Source organism: Ursus arctos, unplaced genomic scaffold (assembly GCF_023065955.2).
Source record: "Ursus arctos isolate Adak ecotype North America unplaced genomic scaffold, UrsArc2.0 scaffold_7, whole genome shotgun sequence".
Classification (NCBI taxonomy): Eukaryota; Metazoa; Chordata; class Mammalia; order Carnivora; family Ursidae; genus Ursus; species Ursus arctos.
In genome coordinates, this window is record NW_026623089.1 from 67,121,438 (window position 1) to 67,134,934 (window position 13,497).

The 13,497-nt window shown below is 42.7% G+C and overlaps 1 protein-coding gene and 1 non-coding gene across 4 annotated transcripts in view; both read right to left on the reverse strand.

The window, feature by feature from the left end:
- The window catches only part of EGLN1 (egl-9 family hypoxia inducible factor 1), a 57,857-nt gene that overhangs the window by 18,507 nt on the left and 25,853 nt on the right, over positions 1-13,497 (reverse strand). The gene's annotated exons all lie outside the window — the stretch shown is intronic.
- Positions 4,888-4,973, reverse strand: LOC113259317 (small nucleolar RNA SNORD35). The gene has a single exon (XR_003317558.2). It is a non-coding gene; the product is annotated as a small nucleolar RNA SNORD35 (small nucleolar RNA).

The following is a 13,497-nucleotide window of genomic DNA, read 5'->3' on the forward strand; positions in this document are numbered from 1 at the left end:
CAAGCAGGGCTCTGTATTTATGCCACTCACCCACAACCACCCCCCTCACCCCCACCAACCTCAAACTTGAGGAGGACAGAGCAACCTCTCTCCTGTGAGGAGGCTGGGGATCCCAGGCAGGCCTCAGCTTGATCCCCACCCAGCGAGTGGTGTGATTTCATTCGAGCCCATGCAAGCAAATGTCACTGGTAAGACACATACTCAGACAGCTACGGTAAACCTGTTATGTTATTAATATAACGCCCTGGTAGAGTATGCAATTTAGCATTAAAAGAAAAATAAAAACAGAACAAACAAAATACTCGGCTGCTTAACATTACAAACATCTGCTTCAGCACTTCCCTAGCCTACTGAGCAGGCACTGCACTCGGCATGGGGATCCAGGGATGAGAAGTTCAACACCTGTTTCGATTCCAGAGTCCAGAAGAGAGGTGTGATTTTAAAATATTCTTTACATTATTTTAGCATAGAGTGTAATGCAAATTTATTTATTTTAAATGGACTAAAGGACATGGATTACGGTTCCTGATATTCCTCCTGGAGCAGGGAGTTAACGTTTGCAAAACCCCTACTGGATACACACAATCACTGGTTAATGTTGAAGCTGATAAAAAATCTCACTCCAGGTGCCTGGGCGGCTCAGTTGGTTAAGCGTCTGCCTTTGGCTCAGGTCATGATCCCGGGGTCCTAGGATTGAGCCCCTCGTCTGGCTGGGAGTCTGCTTCTCCCTCTCCCTCTGACCCTTCCCCCTGTTCATGCTCTCGCGCTCTCTTTCAAATGAATAAAAAAAAAAAAAAAAAAAATCTTAAAAAACAAAACCCTTACTCCAGTGGGTAACTCCAGTTTTCTCTTCTCTCCTCAAATACAGAGGGTATGGTAATTCGCATAACAGATACCATAAATGACTACAGTAGTAGAAAAGATTGGTGTTCGGGATATGCGGCTTGGCTACAGGTAGCATAAAGGGGACCAGTGCTCCTACGTGAGCACATACACATGAATCTCATGAACCCTGTGGGGTATAGTCCTTGGAATGTACCCTAGGCCTCGGGATTCCTGCTGGTTCTGTGATTAGTTCCCTATAAGGGAATTTTGTTGTCTGATCCCAACTAGGTTAAACTGAATCCTCCAACCGGATTAGCACTTCTGCCTGGAATAAAACTTTCATAAAAGGTACCTGCCAGAGTTCCTAAAAGCATGGAGAGGAGGGACTTTATCCAGTTTGGAAAACAGTCTGTGAGACTATTTGTGTGTGTGCGGCAGAGCTCCGTCTGAGTTTTGCTTTCAGTCATGTGCCTTTTGGAAGCTAGGTTTTGGGGAGTAGATCTACCATGCTCACTTATCTGTAGCTTGCAAACATGAGCAGTATTTCTTAGAGGAACCTAACACTCAAACAACTGAATTGGCTCACGCTGGGTCACAACAGGGAAAGTCATGCAAAAGCATCCAGGACCGTGTGATAAACACAATAGTCTTACAAATGTACCCAGACAGCAAAGATGATGAATGCTCTCACGGGAACGGGTGTCAGAAAAGACTACGCAGACAAAGTGACAAATGAGCAGAATTTTGAAGGATAAAAATACAAGTTTTCCAGAGTAGGGGGAGATTCCCAATAAAGGGAGCAGAATATTTGCAAAAAGCAAGAACAAATATGGCACCCTGACAGAAATGCAAATGGGTAAACAGAGTTGGAAGAGGAAGTGTGCAGTGCAGAGCAGCTGGAGATGGGGCAGAAAAGACAGGCAGGGGCGGGGCAGAAAGGCTCTTACTGACTTGCTGAGCTTTGTTTTATAAGCCAGTGTAGCCAAATGTGTTCAGTAAGAATCACTTGGTGCACTTCTTAAAATGTAACACCCAACCCCTCCACTGAAATCATGATTTAGTAGGTATAGGATGAGACCTGGGATCTTGGAATTTTAAACAAGCACTCCAAAGGATTTTGATTAGCAAAGGGCCAAACTTTAAATAAAACAGTAGCAAAATAACCCAATTTCAATCTTACAAACACCACTCGGGCTACTGGTAGGGAACAGACGGGATGGCCTGGGATAAGAGATTACTGGCAGATGAGAGACAAGAGCCTGAATGGAGGGGAGTGGGACTGCTGGGGGCAGGACAGCTGAAGCAAAGTTAAGAATGTGAAACAGACAGATTTGATGGTGGTGAGAGAGAAGGAAGAACTCATTAAAAACAACAAACCAGGGCACTGACTGGCTCAGTCACAAGAGTGTGCAACTCTTAATCTCGGGGTCATGAGTTTGGGCACAACCACCACAACTTAAATATACCCACTATTGGTTCATTCAGCAAATATCTAGTCCACTGTTCTAGATCTTGGGGATACAATAATGAACAGAACAAAAAAGTGACTGCCTTTAGGCAATATATATTCTAGTAGGAAAAAGGACAAACTACATTAGCATTGAGTATAAAATATAGAATGTTAGAACATCAACGCTATGGGGGGGGGGAAACAACGGGAATGGGGAATACAATGCTGGGGCATAATTATCAATAGGGTTGTCAGCTTAACCTCATTGAGAAGCTGACATCTGAGAAAATGTTAAGAGATGAGGAAGTGAATGTTCCATGCACACTTTGTGCCTGACATGTCTGAGGAAAAGCAGGGTCAGTGTGGCTGGAAAGGAGAGCAAAGCAGGGGAGATTGGAAGATGAGATCAGAGAGGCAAGGGCTGGGGACACAAATCACGTAGGGTTTTAGGGACCACTAAAGATTAAGCAGGAGGGGAAGTCACTAGAGGGTTTTGAGTAGTCTGGCTGCCATGTAGAGCAAGGATCGGCAAACTGCAGCCAACCGCCCTTGGAAGTAATGTTTTGTTGGAACACTCGTTTACATTTTGCATGGCTGTTGTCATGTTACAACAGCAGATCTGAGAAGCCATGACAGAGACTCTGTGGTCCAGAAAGCCTAAAATGTTTACCATTTGGCCCTTGACAGAAAATGTTTGCCGACCCCTGATGTAGAAATTGGATTGAAGGCAAGCAGGAACGGAAGGCAGAAGGCTAGTTAGAAGGCTACTGCACTAAATCAGGTGAGGGACAATGACTGCTTGGGCCATAGCGGTAAGAAGCAATCTGGATGAATAAGCAGGATTTCCAGAAAGACTGGCATGGGGTATGAGAGGATGACTCTAAGATTCTGGCTTGAGAAGCTGGAAAAATGTAATTACTGTAAACAGATGAAGACAACAGGTGGTAGAGCCTGAGCATGGGGGGATGTAAGAGATCAGGGGTTCGGTTCTGAACATGTTCAGTTAGGGTACGTGCAAGGCACAGTTTCAGGAAGACAGTCCCTGCTCTTTAAGAACTTATATTCCAGTGCGACAGAAAGGAAAACATCATATTTCAACACGACCAACAATGAAAATGACCAGGCCAGGCACGGAGTATTATTCCATTGCAAGGGAAGTTAGGGTCAGTGAAAGCTTCTTGAAACATGGGTGTTTAGAGAAAAATGTGAATTAGCCAGGCAAAAGAAGTCAGGGAGAATGTTCCAGGAAAAGAAAAAGTCATAAACGAAGACAACAGACAGCACAGTGTGTGTGTGTGTGTGTGTGTGTGTGTGTGTGTGTGTGTGCATGTCCTGTGTGTAACCTGCAAGCAAGGGGGGAGCCTAAAGCACCAGGCAAGGGGTGTGACAGATGAGGCGGGGCAGATCCAACGCCACTCCCTGGAAGGTCAGTGTTCCTTGATATTTAACTTGGACATTATCTCAAGGGTAACAGGGAGCCACTAAGAGTTTTGAGCAGAAGTGACATTATCAGCTCTTAAGTTTTCATTCACTTGAGCAGGTGACTCCGAGGCACATTTCTAAGCACAGCTATGAAGTCAGGAGTCTGCTTTTCTTATTGGAGCTGGTAAACCACAGCAATTTCCTTTTGTAGGTTACTCTCCAAAGGAATGATTGTGTTTTGTTCTTAATTTGATATTCTTGATGCAGAATCAATGCAACAATAACAAAAAGCTGATTTAAAAAAAATTTCCCAAAATGAACAAATGCACTCAAATGAAGTACTTGAGAGTGTCAACTTTGCCCTAGCCTTACTGCTTGGAGAGATATGCAATAATTGCTAAAATGCTTATTCCCGTTTAAGACTTAAATGGGCATAGAATCAGGACTCCTTCTTAGCTGAAAAGACTGGTCATACAAATCAGACCCTTAAGAAATCAATAACTCCAATAATTAACTGAATTTTTCAGTAATAACAATAACAGTAACAATACTAATACTGATACTCATAATAATGGCATAACTCCCTTTGTAGGCAGATAACCAAACACTTCTGAAAAGTGTCTGTCGTGTGAGCGACAGACATTCCAGTCACAGCCTTTGTAGGAGCACAGATTTATCTTACGGAACTCTAGTTTACAGAACTTGCATACGCGCAGCTCACTTCAGTCCGGCCACACCTCCACGAGTGCCTCAGGAAAGTCACTGTCTCCATTTCACCGGCAGTGCCGAAGCGCTTCCTCTGCCACGCCATCACACCACTGCACAGAAGGACAGTTACTGCAAGGGCCGGATCTGGTCCCAGAAAATAATGATGGCCCTGTTTCAAGTAACATGAAACTCTACTCTGCTTTTACCACTTTGAACGAGTTTAATATTCTTTGCTTTTTGCATCATTCTTAGAAAAGCTGCTCAATTACTTCTAAATCACCATACCTAAGACACCCTTGTGGTATTTATTTTCTGGGTTTTACCCCATCAGATTTTGGACCCCTATAGTACATGAAGCAGATCTTATTAATCTGTGCTGAACACAGGTGCTCAAATCTCTTTTGAGAAAATCAATTAATGATTAAGGGTAGAGAAAAAGGGGAGAATAACTTCAACCACTTTAATACGATTTATTATTTTTTCTTCTGGCATCAGATGTGCCAAGGGGCTTTCTCAGCAGTGCCCAGGGTGAGCACCCAAAGACCATCGTGAAAAGACATCATCTGCACTTTAATACAAAATACAAGCTGAGTTTTGCCATCTTATGCTAAAAGTTGACAGAAGTATTACTAGGTTATGAGAAATAAATGTGAAGTTCAACCACCTTCCAATTGCAGAAGATGACAAAAATAATAAACATACACACTGTACGTATGTGCATGTGTGCGTGTACACAAAGAGGCACAGTTACTAAATTCTGCCAACAGACTGGTTTTCCTTCAGTACCATATGGCTTTATTTTGGGTCTAGGCACAGCTTATTTTTAAGAATGTTCAAGTAGGGGAACGCCTGGCTGGCTCAGTCAGAGGAACATGGATGGGACTCTTGATCTTGGGTCATGAATTCAAGCCCTACATGGGGTGTAGGGAGTACTTAAATTAATTTTAAAAACCCCAAAAACAAAAAATTAAAAAAAAAAAAAAAAGAATGTTCAAGTAGGGGTGCGTGGCTGGCTCAGTCAGTAGAGCCTCTGATTCTTGATCTCAGCGTTGTCAGTTCAAGCCCTGGGTGTAAGGGTGTAAATAAGAATGTTCAAGTATACCTGTGGAATGATTTAGGAAAAGAATCTAATTAGAATACAAGATTTCCATAACAAGCATTAAGAAGTTAAGTTCTCTAAGCCTTCATACCTAGCGATTTTCAGGCACGTTGCCAGGAACCACCAACCTCTCAAGCCCCTGTTCCCACAGGCCACCAGAACAAGCATCCACGCCGCTCTGCTGCTTCTTCCTGGCTCTTCTGAGCCACCTGCTTCTTCCATCCACAGTCTCCCCACCGCCAAGGCTTAGTCCTGATGTCACAATGTTTACTGAATCCTCTAAATAACTCATCTAGCCTGCTCATCTGATCAACATTGTGCATCAGTCTACTAGAGGTAAAATTCTGCAGACAGTCATTCAATATGATGTCTAAATGTGCTGCTGATGAAAGAGGAAGTTGTGTTTTGGTTCTAGGTGGGGCCCAGTGACTCTAACCAAAGTGACCCATGGGCCATAAGATCAAAACTGAGGACCACTGCTATAAGGATAGGAATTTGAACAGAATGTTGTAAGAAGTCTTAAGTATTAAAGGTGAGGCACTATGGCATATAATTTGAGACCATTTTAAGCAAATTAATTATGAAGAACCAACCAGATACATTTAAAAGGGTCTTGAAGAAAAATCCTCCCATATTTGATTGATAAGATAGCGAGATGTGAGTTGAGCAAACCAATCGTTCGTTTCTCTTTGAATCCACATCTAGGCCTGTGTCAGCCTGGGAGGAGAGTCTACTGTCTTTAGCCCTTAGCCAATTAATCTACATTTTTATCAATGATTTTGAATGAAGAGCCGAAGGGGTTTATCGGTGTAACTTTTCTGAATAGAAGAGGTTTAGATAAGTGCACTTTACAGGAAAACCATCACCAAGGACTGAGGTATTAGTACACGCCAGTCACTGCACGAAGAACTCTACATTCGTTCTTCCACTTCATTCTCAAAATCCCTGCGAGGCAGGTATTATGCCCATTATGTGGAGTAAACTATATAAGGGGATAAGATGGTTTGGGAGAAAACATATCTTAAAAAAAACAAAACAAAACAAAAAACCTAGGAGTTCTGGCTGACCATAAATTTAAACTAGCCATTGTATTGCTAAAAATCTATGGCCACATTAAGCTACATTAAATAGTTCAACCAGATTCTGTATTTCTCAGGCCCTATTCATTTCTGGGGATACTTTAGAGAAAGTATTTTTTTAAAAATGGCCAAAGTGGTGAGGGCAATGTCCAGCAAGGAACAGTGGCAGGATGTGAACAGGTTTAGTCTGAGAAGACACATTCCCGGTGGACTGTAATCTCCGGAATACAGGGACCGAGTCAGATAAAAATAGCACCACATTTTACGTAGTGCTTTCCAGTTTGCAAAATGGCTTTTACCTTCCCCGAAGGCCGCACGAAATAAAGGAAGCACACTTAGATTAAGAAGACTGGGATCTGAAGCCAGACTGCCTGCACTCAAACTCCACCTTTGCCTCTTCCTTGCTGGGTCACTCTGGACAAATTATTTAACTTTTCTGTGCCTGACTTCCCTCGTCTGTAAAGTGAAAATAACAACGTATACCTGCGTGCCTAATGAACTAGTACACAAAAAAGTGCTTAAAAACACTGCCTGCTGCCCAGGCAGTGTTAATGGTAGCCTTGACTGATAGCTCTGGGGCACCGGTAAGTCCCAAGCCTCCAGAGCTGTGTCCTCATTCGAAAAATTAGGATTATCACTATCTACTCACAGGGCTATGAGTTCAACAAGACAACAAAGGAAAGTGTTCTGTAAATCTTGAAGGCTTTTTTCTTTCGTAAACACCTTCATCATAGTCTCTAAGACAGCCTACTACACACCAGGCATTATGCTAAGCATAATCTTCATTATCTCATTTAATCCTCACCACAACTATATAAAATGCCTACTTCTACTAGCCTCGCCTTACAGACAAGGAAACAGGGTTGGGATTGCAGAGCTAAGGGGTCAGCAGGACTGAGAACCCAGGTCTGCTGGACTACTCTGTAGCCCAGTTTAGAGCCTCCATGCTGTGTGGCTTTTCATACACATCCCTGCATTTACACATCTCGGCAGCTAATAACATGAGTGCTAGTAAAATGCCTCACATATATAAGATGCTCAATAAATGTTTCCTTGATCAAATAAATGAATGTTAGCTGTCTTCAACTCAGTACAACTGTTGTAAGGAAGGAGGAGCTGTAGAAAAGCCTCTGTCCCTGCTCCATTCGCCTGCCACCAAGTGCGGGGAGATCCTGCATTCCATCATCTGGGCCAGGTTTCTTTATTTCTAAGATAAGGAACTTGGACTATACAGTCTTCCAATCTGGTTTGAAGACTATACAGTTCCATCTGGCAACACTACTTTTTTGTTTAAAATATTTTATTTATTTATTTGAGAGAGCTAGCGAGAGAACACAAGCAGGGGGCAGAAGGAGAGCGAGAAGAGGACTCCCTGCTGAGCAGGGATCCTGATGCGGGGGCTTGATCCCTGGACTCCAGGATCATGACCCAAGCTGAAGGCAGACGCTTAACTGACTAAGCCACCCAGGCGCCGAGCCCCTACACCACCTCCCCTCCCGCCAGCCATATGGCAACACTTGTGACATAGCATTCTAAAAACTCTAGAATTTCAAAACTGGAAGGGACCATAAAGGTCTGGCCCAAACTCTTTAGACATGGGAATCCCAAAGGACAAAAATCTGGGTTTCCCAATTGATTTCCAAACCTGCATTGCTTCTGTTATAATGACACATAGTAGACATTTCAAATAGGATTAAGAGAAATATAACTGGCATCACAAAGTCGAAAAATAATGGGTGTCAAACAGTACTTAGTAACTTTCATATTCTAAAACCTCACTTTATTAGTCAAAACACAGGTTTTATTGCTCAAAATAGCACCTCAAAGACACATTAAGATATTATTTTCTAATTTTGTGAATACCCAATTCTAATAAACAAACAGGGTAACCTCAGAATAAATTATTTTGATAATAAAAGCCTTGCAGTAGCCCTAATGAACTTTCAAAAAAAATTTTTTTTGAGAGAGAGAGTGCAATAGCAGGGTGGGGGGGTAGTGGGGCGGCAGGGAGGGGACAGAGGGAGAGTGAGAAAGAGAATCTCAAGCCGACTCCCCACTGAGTGGGGAGCCCAATGCAGCGTTCACCCCACAGCCCTGAGATCATGACCTGAGCCTAAATCAAGAGTCTGATGCTTAACCAACAGAGCCACCCGGGCACCCTAGCTGCTTCTTCTTCTTCTTTTTTAAAGCATTTATAGAAATACTGGGTAAGATTTTGAAACTATTGTTATGAAGGCTAAACAGAAGAACAAAAAATTTTTCATAATCTCTGGAGACACACTAAAATGCAAAAATTCACCTACTATTTTATATATTCAAGGATGGTATAAAGTCTTAAAAAAAGAGTACTGGGGCTAAATATAAAAAGTCACTATGACATGAAACTATAAAACATAAAACATTTCAAGAGAAAAAAATAAGAATTTAATTTAAAAACCAGGCAATTTCCACTACAACACTTAAGGTAAATGTTATTTAAGTTATATTATAAATTACTTATTAAGCATATTAAATAGAACAAACGGTGGCCTAGATCTGTCTGATTCACTATGCTCTCACCCACCATTAATCCATAACTTTAAGGCACAAAATGTGAAAATACAATGAGAAAACTATAAATGTTGTGGTGGTACAGACAGGGTAAACCAACATATAGTATAATGGTCAAGTATAGAAAGGTTTAAAGTTGTCCAGCCTGGATTCTATCTCAGCTCCACTACTTACTATCGCTATGTGAGCGTAACAACAGTATACACCCCAAAGGGATATTATGAGGGTTAAACACAGAATGCATATTGCACCTGGTACCCAGTAAACATCCAATAAATCTGAGCTCTTAGCATCACTGCCAGTATGCTTCTCCAACACTGACACAGGAGGATGTCATCTCTGCCCACGTGCTAAACATCGGCTTTGGTTTTCCCAGTACCCATTTCCCTCATCCTTGGGCAACTCTCACCTGTGGTCCTCAATCCTGCTTGGGTGAGGTTCACTGTCTACCCTCTGGGGTGAGCATGTCAAGCCTGGTCGGAGACTAGTTCAGAAATGGGTACGTGACCCAAGCCAACCGGAACCAGTGGGACTCAACTCCAGCATTTTATCTGGAGCCCCTGGTAAAGAGAAGCTCTCTTCCTATGTACATCCCTAGGATGTAAAGTTACAACTATTGGAGCCAACCTGCTGTCACACGAAGAAAGCTTGCAAGAGAATAACTAACAGAAAAGAAAAGCTGAGAGAGCAAGTTTTGATGATACTATTTGTGCCCTTGCTTCCAAGGTTGATCATTAGGATCTATAGTTATGGGGACCAATAAATTTCTTTTTTGGTTTGCTTAAGCCCATTTAAGGGGTTTTTCGTTTTGTTTTTGACATTTGCATCTGAGATCTAACAAATGTGGTACCAGTCACCTCCCAGAAGCTGGTGACCAAGGATGTAGTAGAGCTCTGCCATGAAGGGCATGGATTTGAAACCAGCAACATCTGGTTTCTAATCCTGGTTCTACCCCTCACTAAACACGTGAACCATGGGCAATTTGTTTAAGCCTACCTCCTCATCTGTGAAGTGGTTTCATACCTGCCTCAAAGGGTTCATAAGAGGGGTGCCTGGCTGGCTTAGTCAGAAGAGCATGCTACTCTTGATCTCCAGGTCGAGGGTTCAAGCCCCATGATGGATGTACATATTACTTAAAAATAAAATGAAGAAATAGGGGTGCCTGGGTAGCTCAGTCAGTTGAGCATCTGGCTCTTGGTTTCAACTCAGGTCATGATCTCAGGATCCTGGGATCAAGCCCTACATCAGGCTCTGTGCTCAGTGGGAAGTCTACCTAAGGAGTCTCTCCCTCTTCCTCTGTCCCTCCCCCCTACTCTCTGAAATAAACAGATCTTTAAACGAACAAACAAACAAACTTAAAAAAAAAACAGGTTGATGAGAGGATAAATGTGACAATGCCTATAAACTGCTCAGCCTTCACCTGACAGGGAGTAACAACTAATAGAAGCCATTACTATATCATTGATCTCAAATTGATCTTCATATCTGACCTGAGTCCCATGTCTGTATTTCCAGTGGTTTAGCCACTTCCACGTACATAGTCCCCTATCCTCAAATTCAACATTGCCAAATCTCATCCTAACCTATCTCCACACTGCCCCATCACCCCCTGCCCCTTCAAAAAAACACTCATTAGAGATCAATTCCTCACCAATTAATAAGAATGTGTTCCAAGTGGTCTCTACTTCCAGGATCCTAGGAGTCATTCTAGACTGATCCTTCTTCCCCGTTAGCCAATCTATCACTGCGTCCCACTAAATCTCTGTAGCTTGACAGGAAAGAATGTTCCTCTTCCCAGTGGATAAGAACAAGGGCAAGACGCCCCCAATTCCAGGATGTGTGATTTTCTCATTAGCTTTTCAAGGAGACCTCCCATCCTCTTACCCCCCTCCTTCTCCTCATCTTTCTCCTTGTGGCTTCATCTCTTTCCAGATCCAGGACAGATATCTTGCTAGCCCTCTGTATGTTTTCCTTCACCTCACCCTGCAAACTAGCAAATTTAAATGAATCCAATCTTTGTAGCTCCTACACCCCAGCCACAGAGCACCACTGCAGGCTTTCTCAGCCACAATTTCAGCCCCAACTTTTTAATTCACTAGGTGGAAATGTTCCCTATTTATCCGAGGTAATTAAGGCAACCAGGTAGAAACTTCCTCAGCTTCTTACTCCCAAGTCTCTCAATGCATCTAAATGTAAAAGCCCCATCATCTCACTTCCCTTAATCAGAATGGCTGGTGCGTATAAGATACACAGTGTGGTGATGGAATAAATAAAAGAGGTGTCCTTTCTCCTATGTCGGGCTAATCCTGTCTCCTACAGCGCTTCTGAAATGTTAACATGCATACACATCACCCGGGATCTTATTAAAAAATCCATATTCTGATTCAGGAGGTCTGAAGCTAGGGACTAAGATTCTGCAATTCACCCTAAAAAATAATGCTGCTGGTTTGAAGCATCATATAGAAAAGCAGGATCTAGATTCCATCCTGTTTCATCTCCTCAGAGACCTTTTGCTCCAAGTCAACACCTTTATTCCTGTATCTTCACATCTGCTTCTCTGCCAGCTGTTCCTCGCCCCAGCACTGAACATACCTGTCTCTTCTACTTTAAAACAAACCCTCCTTTGCTCCTCTATTAGCTGCCATCCAATGTTTTCAACTGCTTGGCTCCACAGTTTCTATGAAGAACAGTTTATGTCAGTGGTTCTCAAACTACCTTGGTTCACAGAGTAATTAATGTCTCAGCAATTTTTTCACAGCACCTCTAGGCCAAAAGAAATATCTATTAGTTCTCTTGATTAAGTAGTATGGGCCAAACCACTTGGCAGGTATGAAAGTCCTAACAATTCTGCACCTTGGGAGCCCTGCATAACTTTTCCAACCTTGGAATCAGGTTGGACACAACAGCCTCATTTCTAGTTTCACTATTTTTTTTTTTATCAGAACCAGCACTGAAAACCCAGCTTTCAAAGGTATGACATCAAGGAAAGGAATACAGTGATTTAAATACTGCACCATCCAAGAGATGTTGCTGTATTTCCCTTGAAACTTAAAAATATTCTGCAGCACCCTTGTGAGTTTGCTGCAGTGCGCTGGGGGGGCCTTAATGCACAATTAGAAAACTGTGGGTCTAGGCAATCCTCGGAATAGCAGCATTCCCACTGCTGGGGAGGTGGCTGGAAATGCAGAACCTGGAGACTTACCCCAGACTCACTGACTCACACTACTTTCACAAGATCTCCGAGTGACTAAGGCAGCACTCAAGTTTGAGAAGGCTGGTCTACAGTCCCTGCCTGCCATCTTCTCACTTCTAAGGTTCCTACTCAACTCACTGCTTTTGGAAGTCTCACAACTCCAAACTCACAAGTTTGGGAAAAGTCCCGAATTATACCCTCCCCTCTTTTTAATAAAAACAATACATGTCTTCCAGTTCCAATCCTAATGAAGCCTCTCTGCTGTGTTTGATACTACTGATCTTCCTGTACCTCTATTCTTCCTCGGTTTCTAAAACAGTCTTCTGATTTTCTTCTGGTTACTACCTGCCCCCCCTTCTCTACCGATGAAGAGTTTTGGTTCCCCTAAGGCTTCTGTGATTAGCATTACTCTTGCTATGTAAAACTCTTCCCTCAGGGGACTGCACTCGGTCCTGTGGTTTTAGCCACTATCTATATGCCAACCACCACAGTCCAGATGGCTCTCTGGAGTCTTAGACCTCTAACACCAATCTCTACTTGTATGTACAGTACACAGGCAAAGTGAGTTCAACTATGCCAAAACACCTTACCTGTCTGTCTTCCCTGGCCTTCAGGTGGCTCTTCTTCATATACCCTTTTCTTTCCCTTCTCCATGTCCCTTCCCCCACACAATCAATCAAACCAAACATCCTTGCTTGGTCTTCATCTGTCTGAATCTCTCCATCTTTGTTAACTCTATCTTAAAAGAGGTCCTTATCTTTTGCTTGGATTCCTGTAACAGCCTCCTAACTCGTCTCCCTGCCTCCAGGGTGGCCAGGTCCTGTCCAAACCTTTCTCTGTGCACCCCCAGGTTAGCTTTCTAAAATTAAAATCTGGTGTCACCGCCTCCCTCTCAATCCTTCAATGGCTCCAACACCTAGCAGCAATTTTCCAACCTTTCCAACAAGCTGCCGAAAAGTCTGTAGATAGAGATCTAAGAAGCTCACCACAAACAAGATACTTCTTGCAAGGCTCAGTTTCATCTTAAATAGTCCTTTCAATTTCACATTCTAGTTCATGGGTAGCTACTATTAAATTACTTACCAATTAAAACTACTTAACTTTTCCCACATGATAATGGAGTAAAACTGACACTCAAGGAAGATACACTGGTTACCTGTGGTTTCAAATA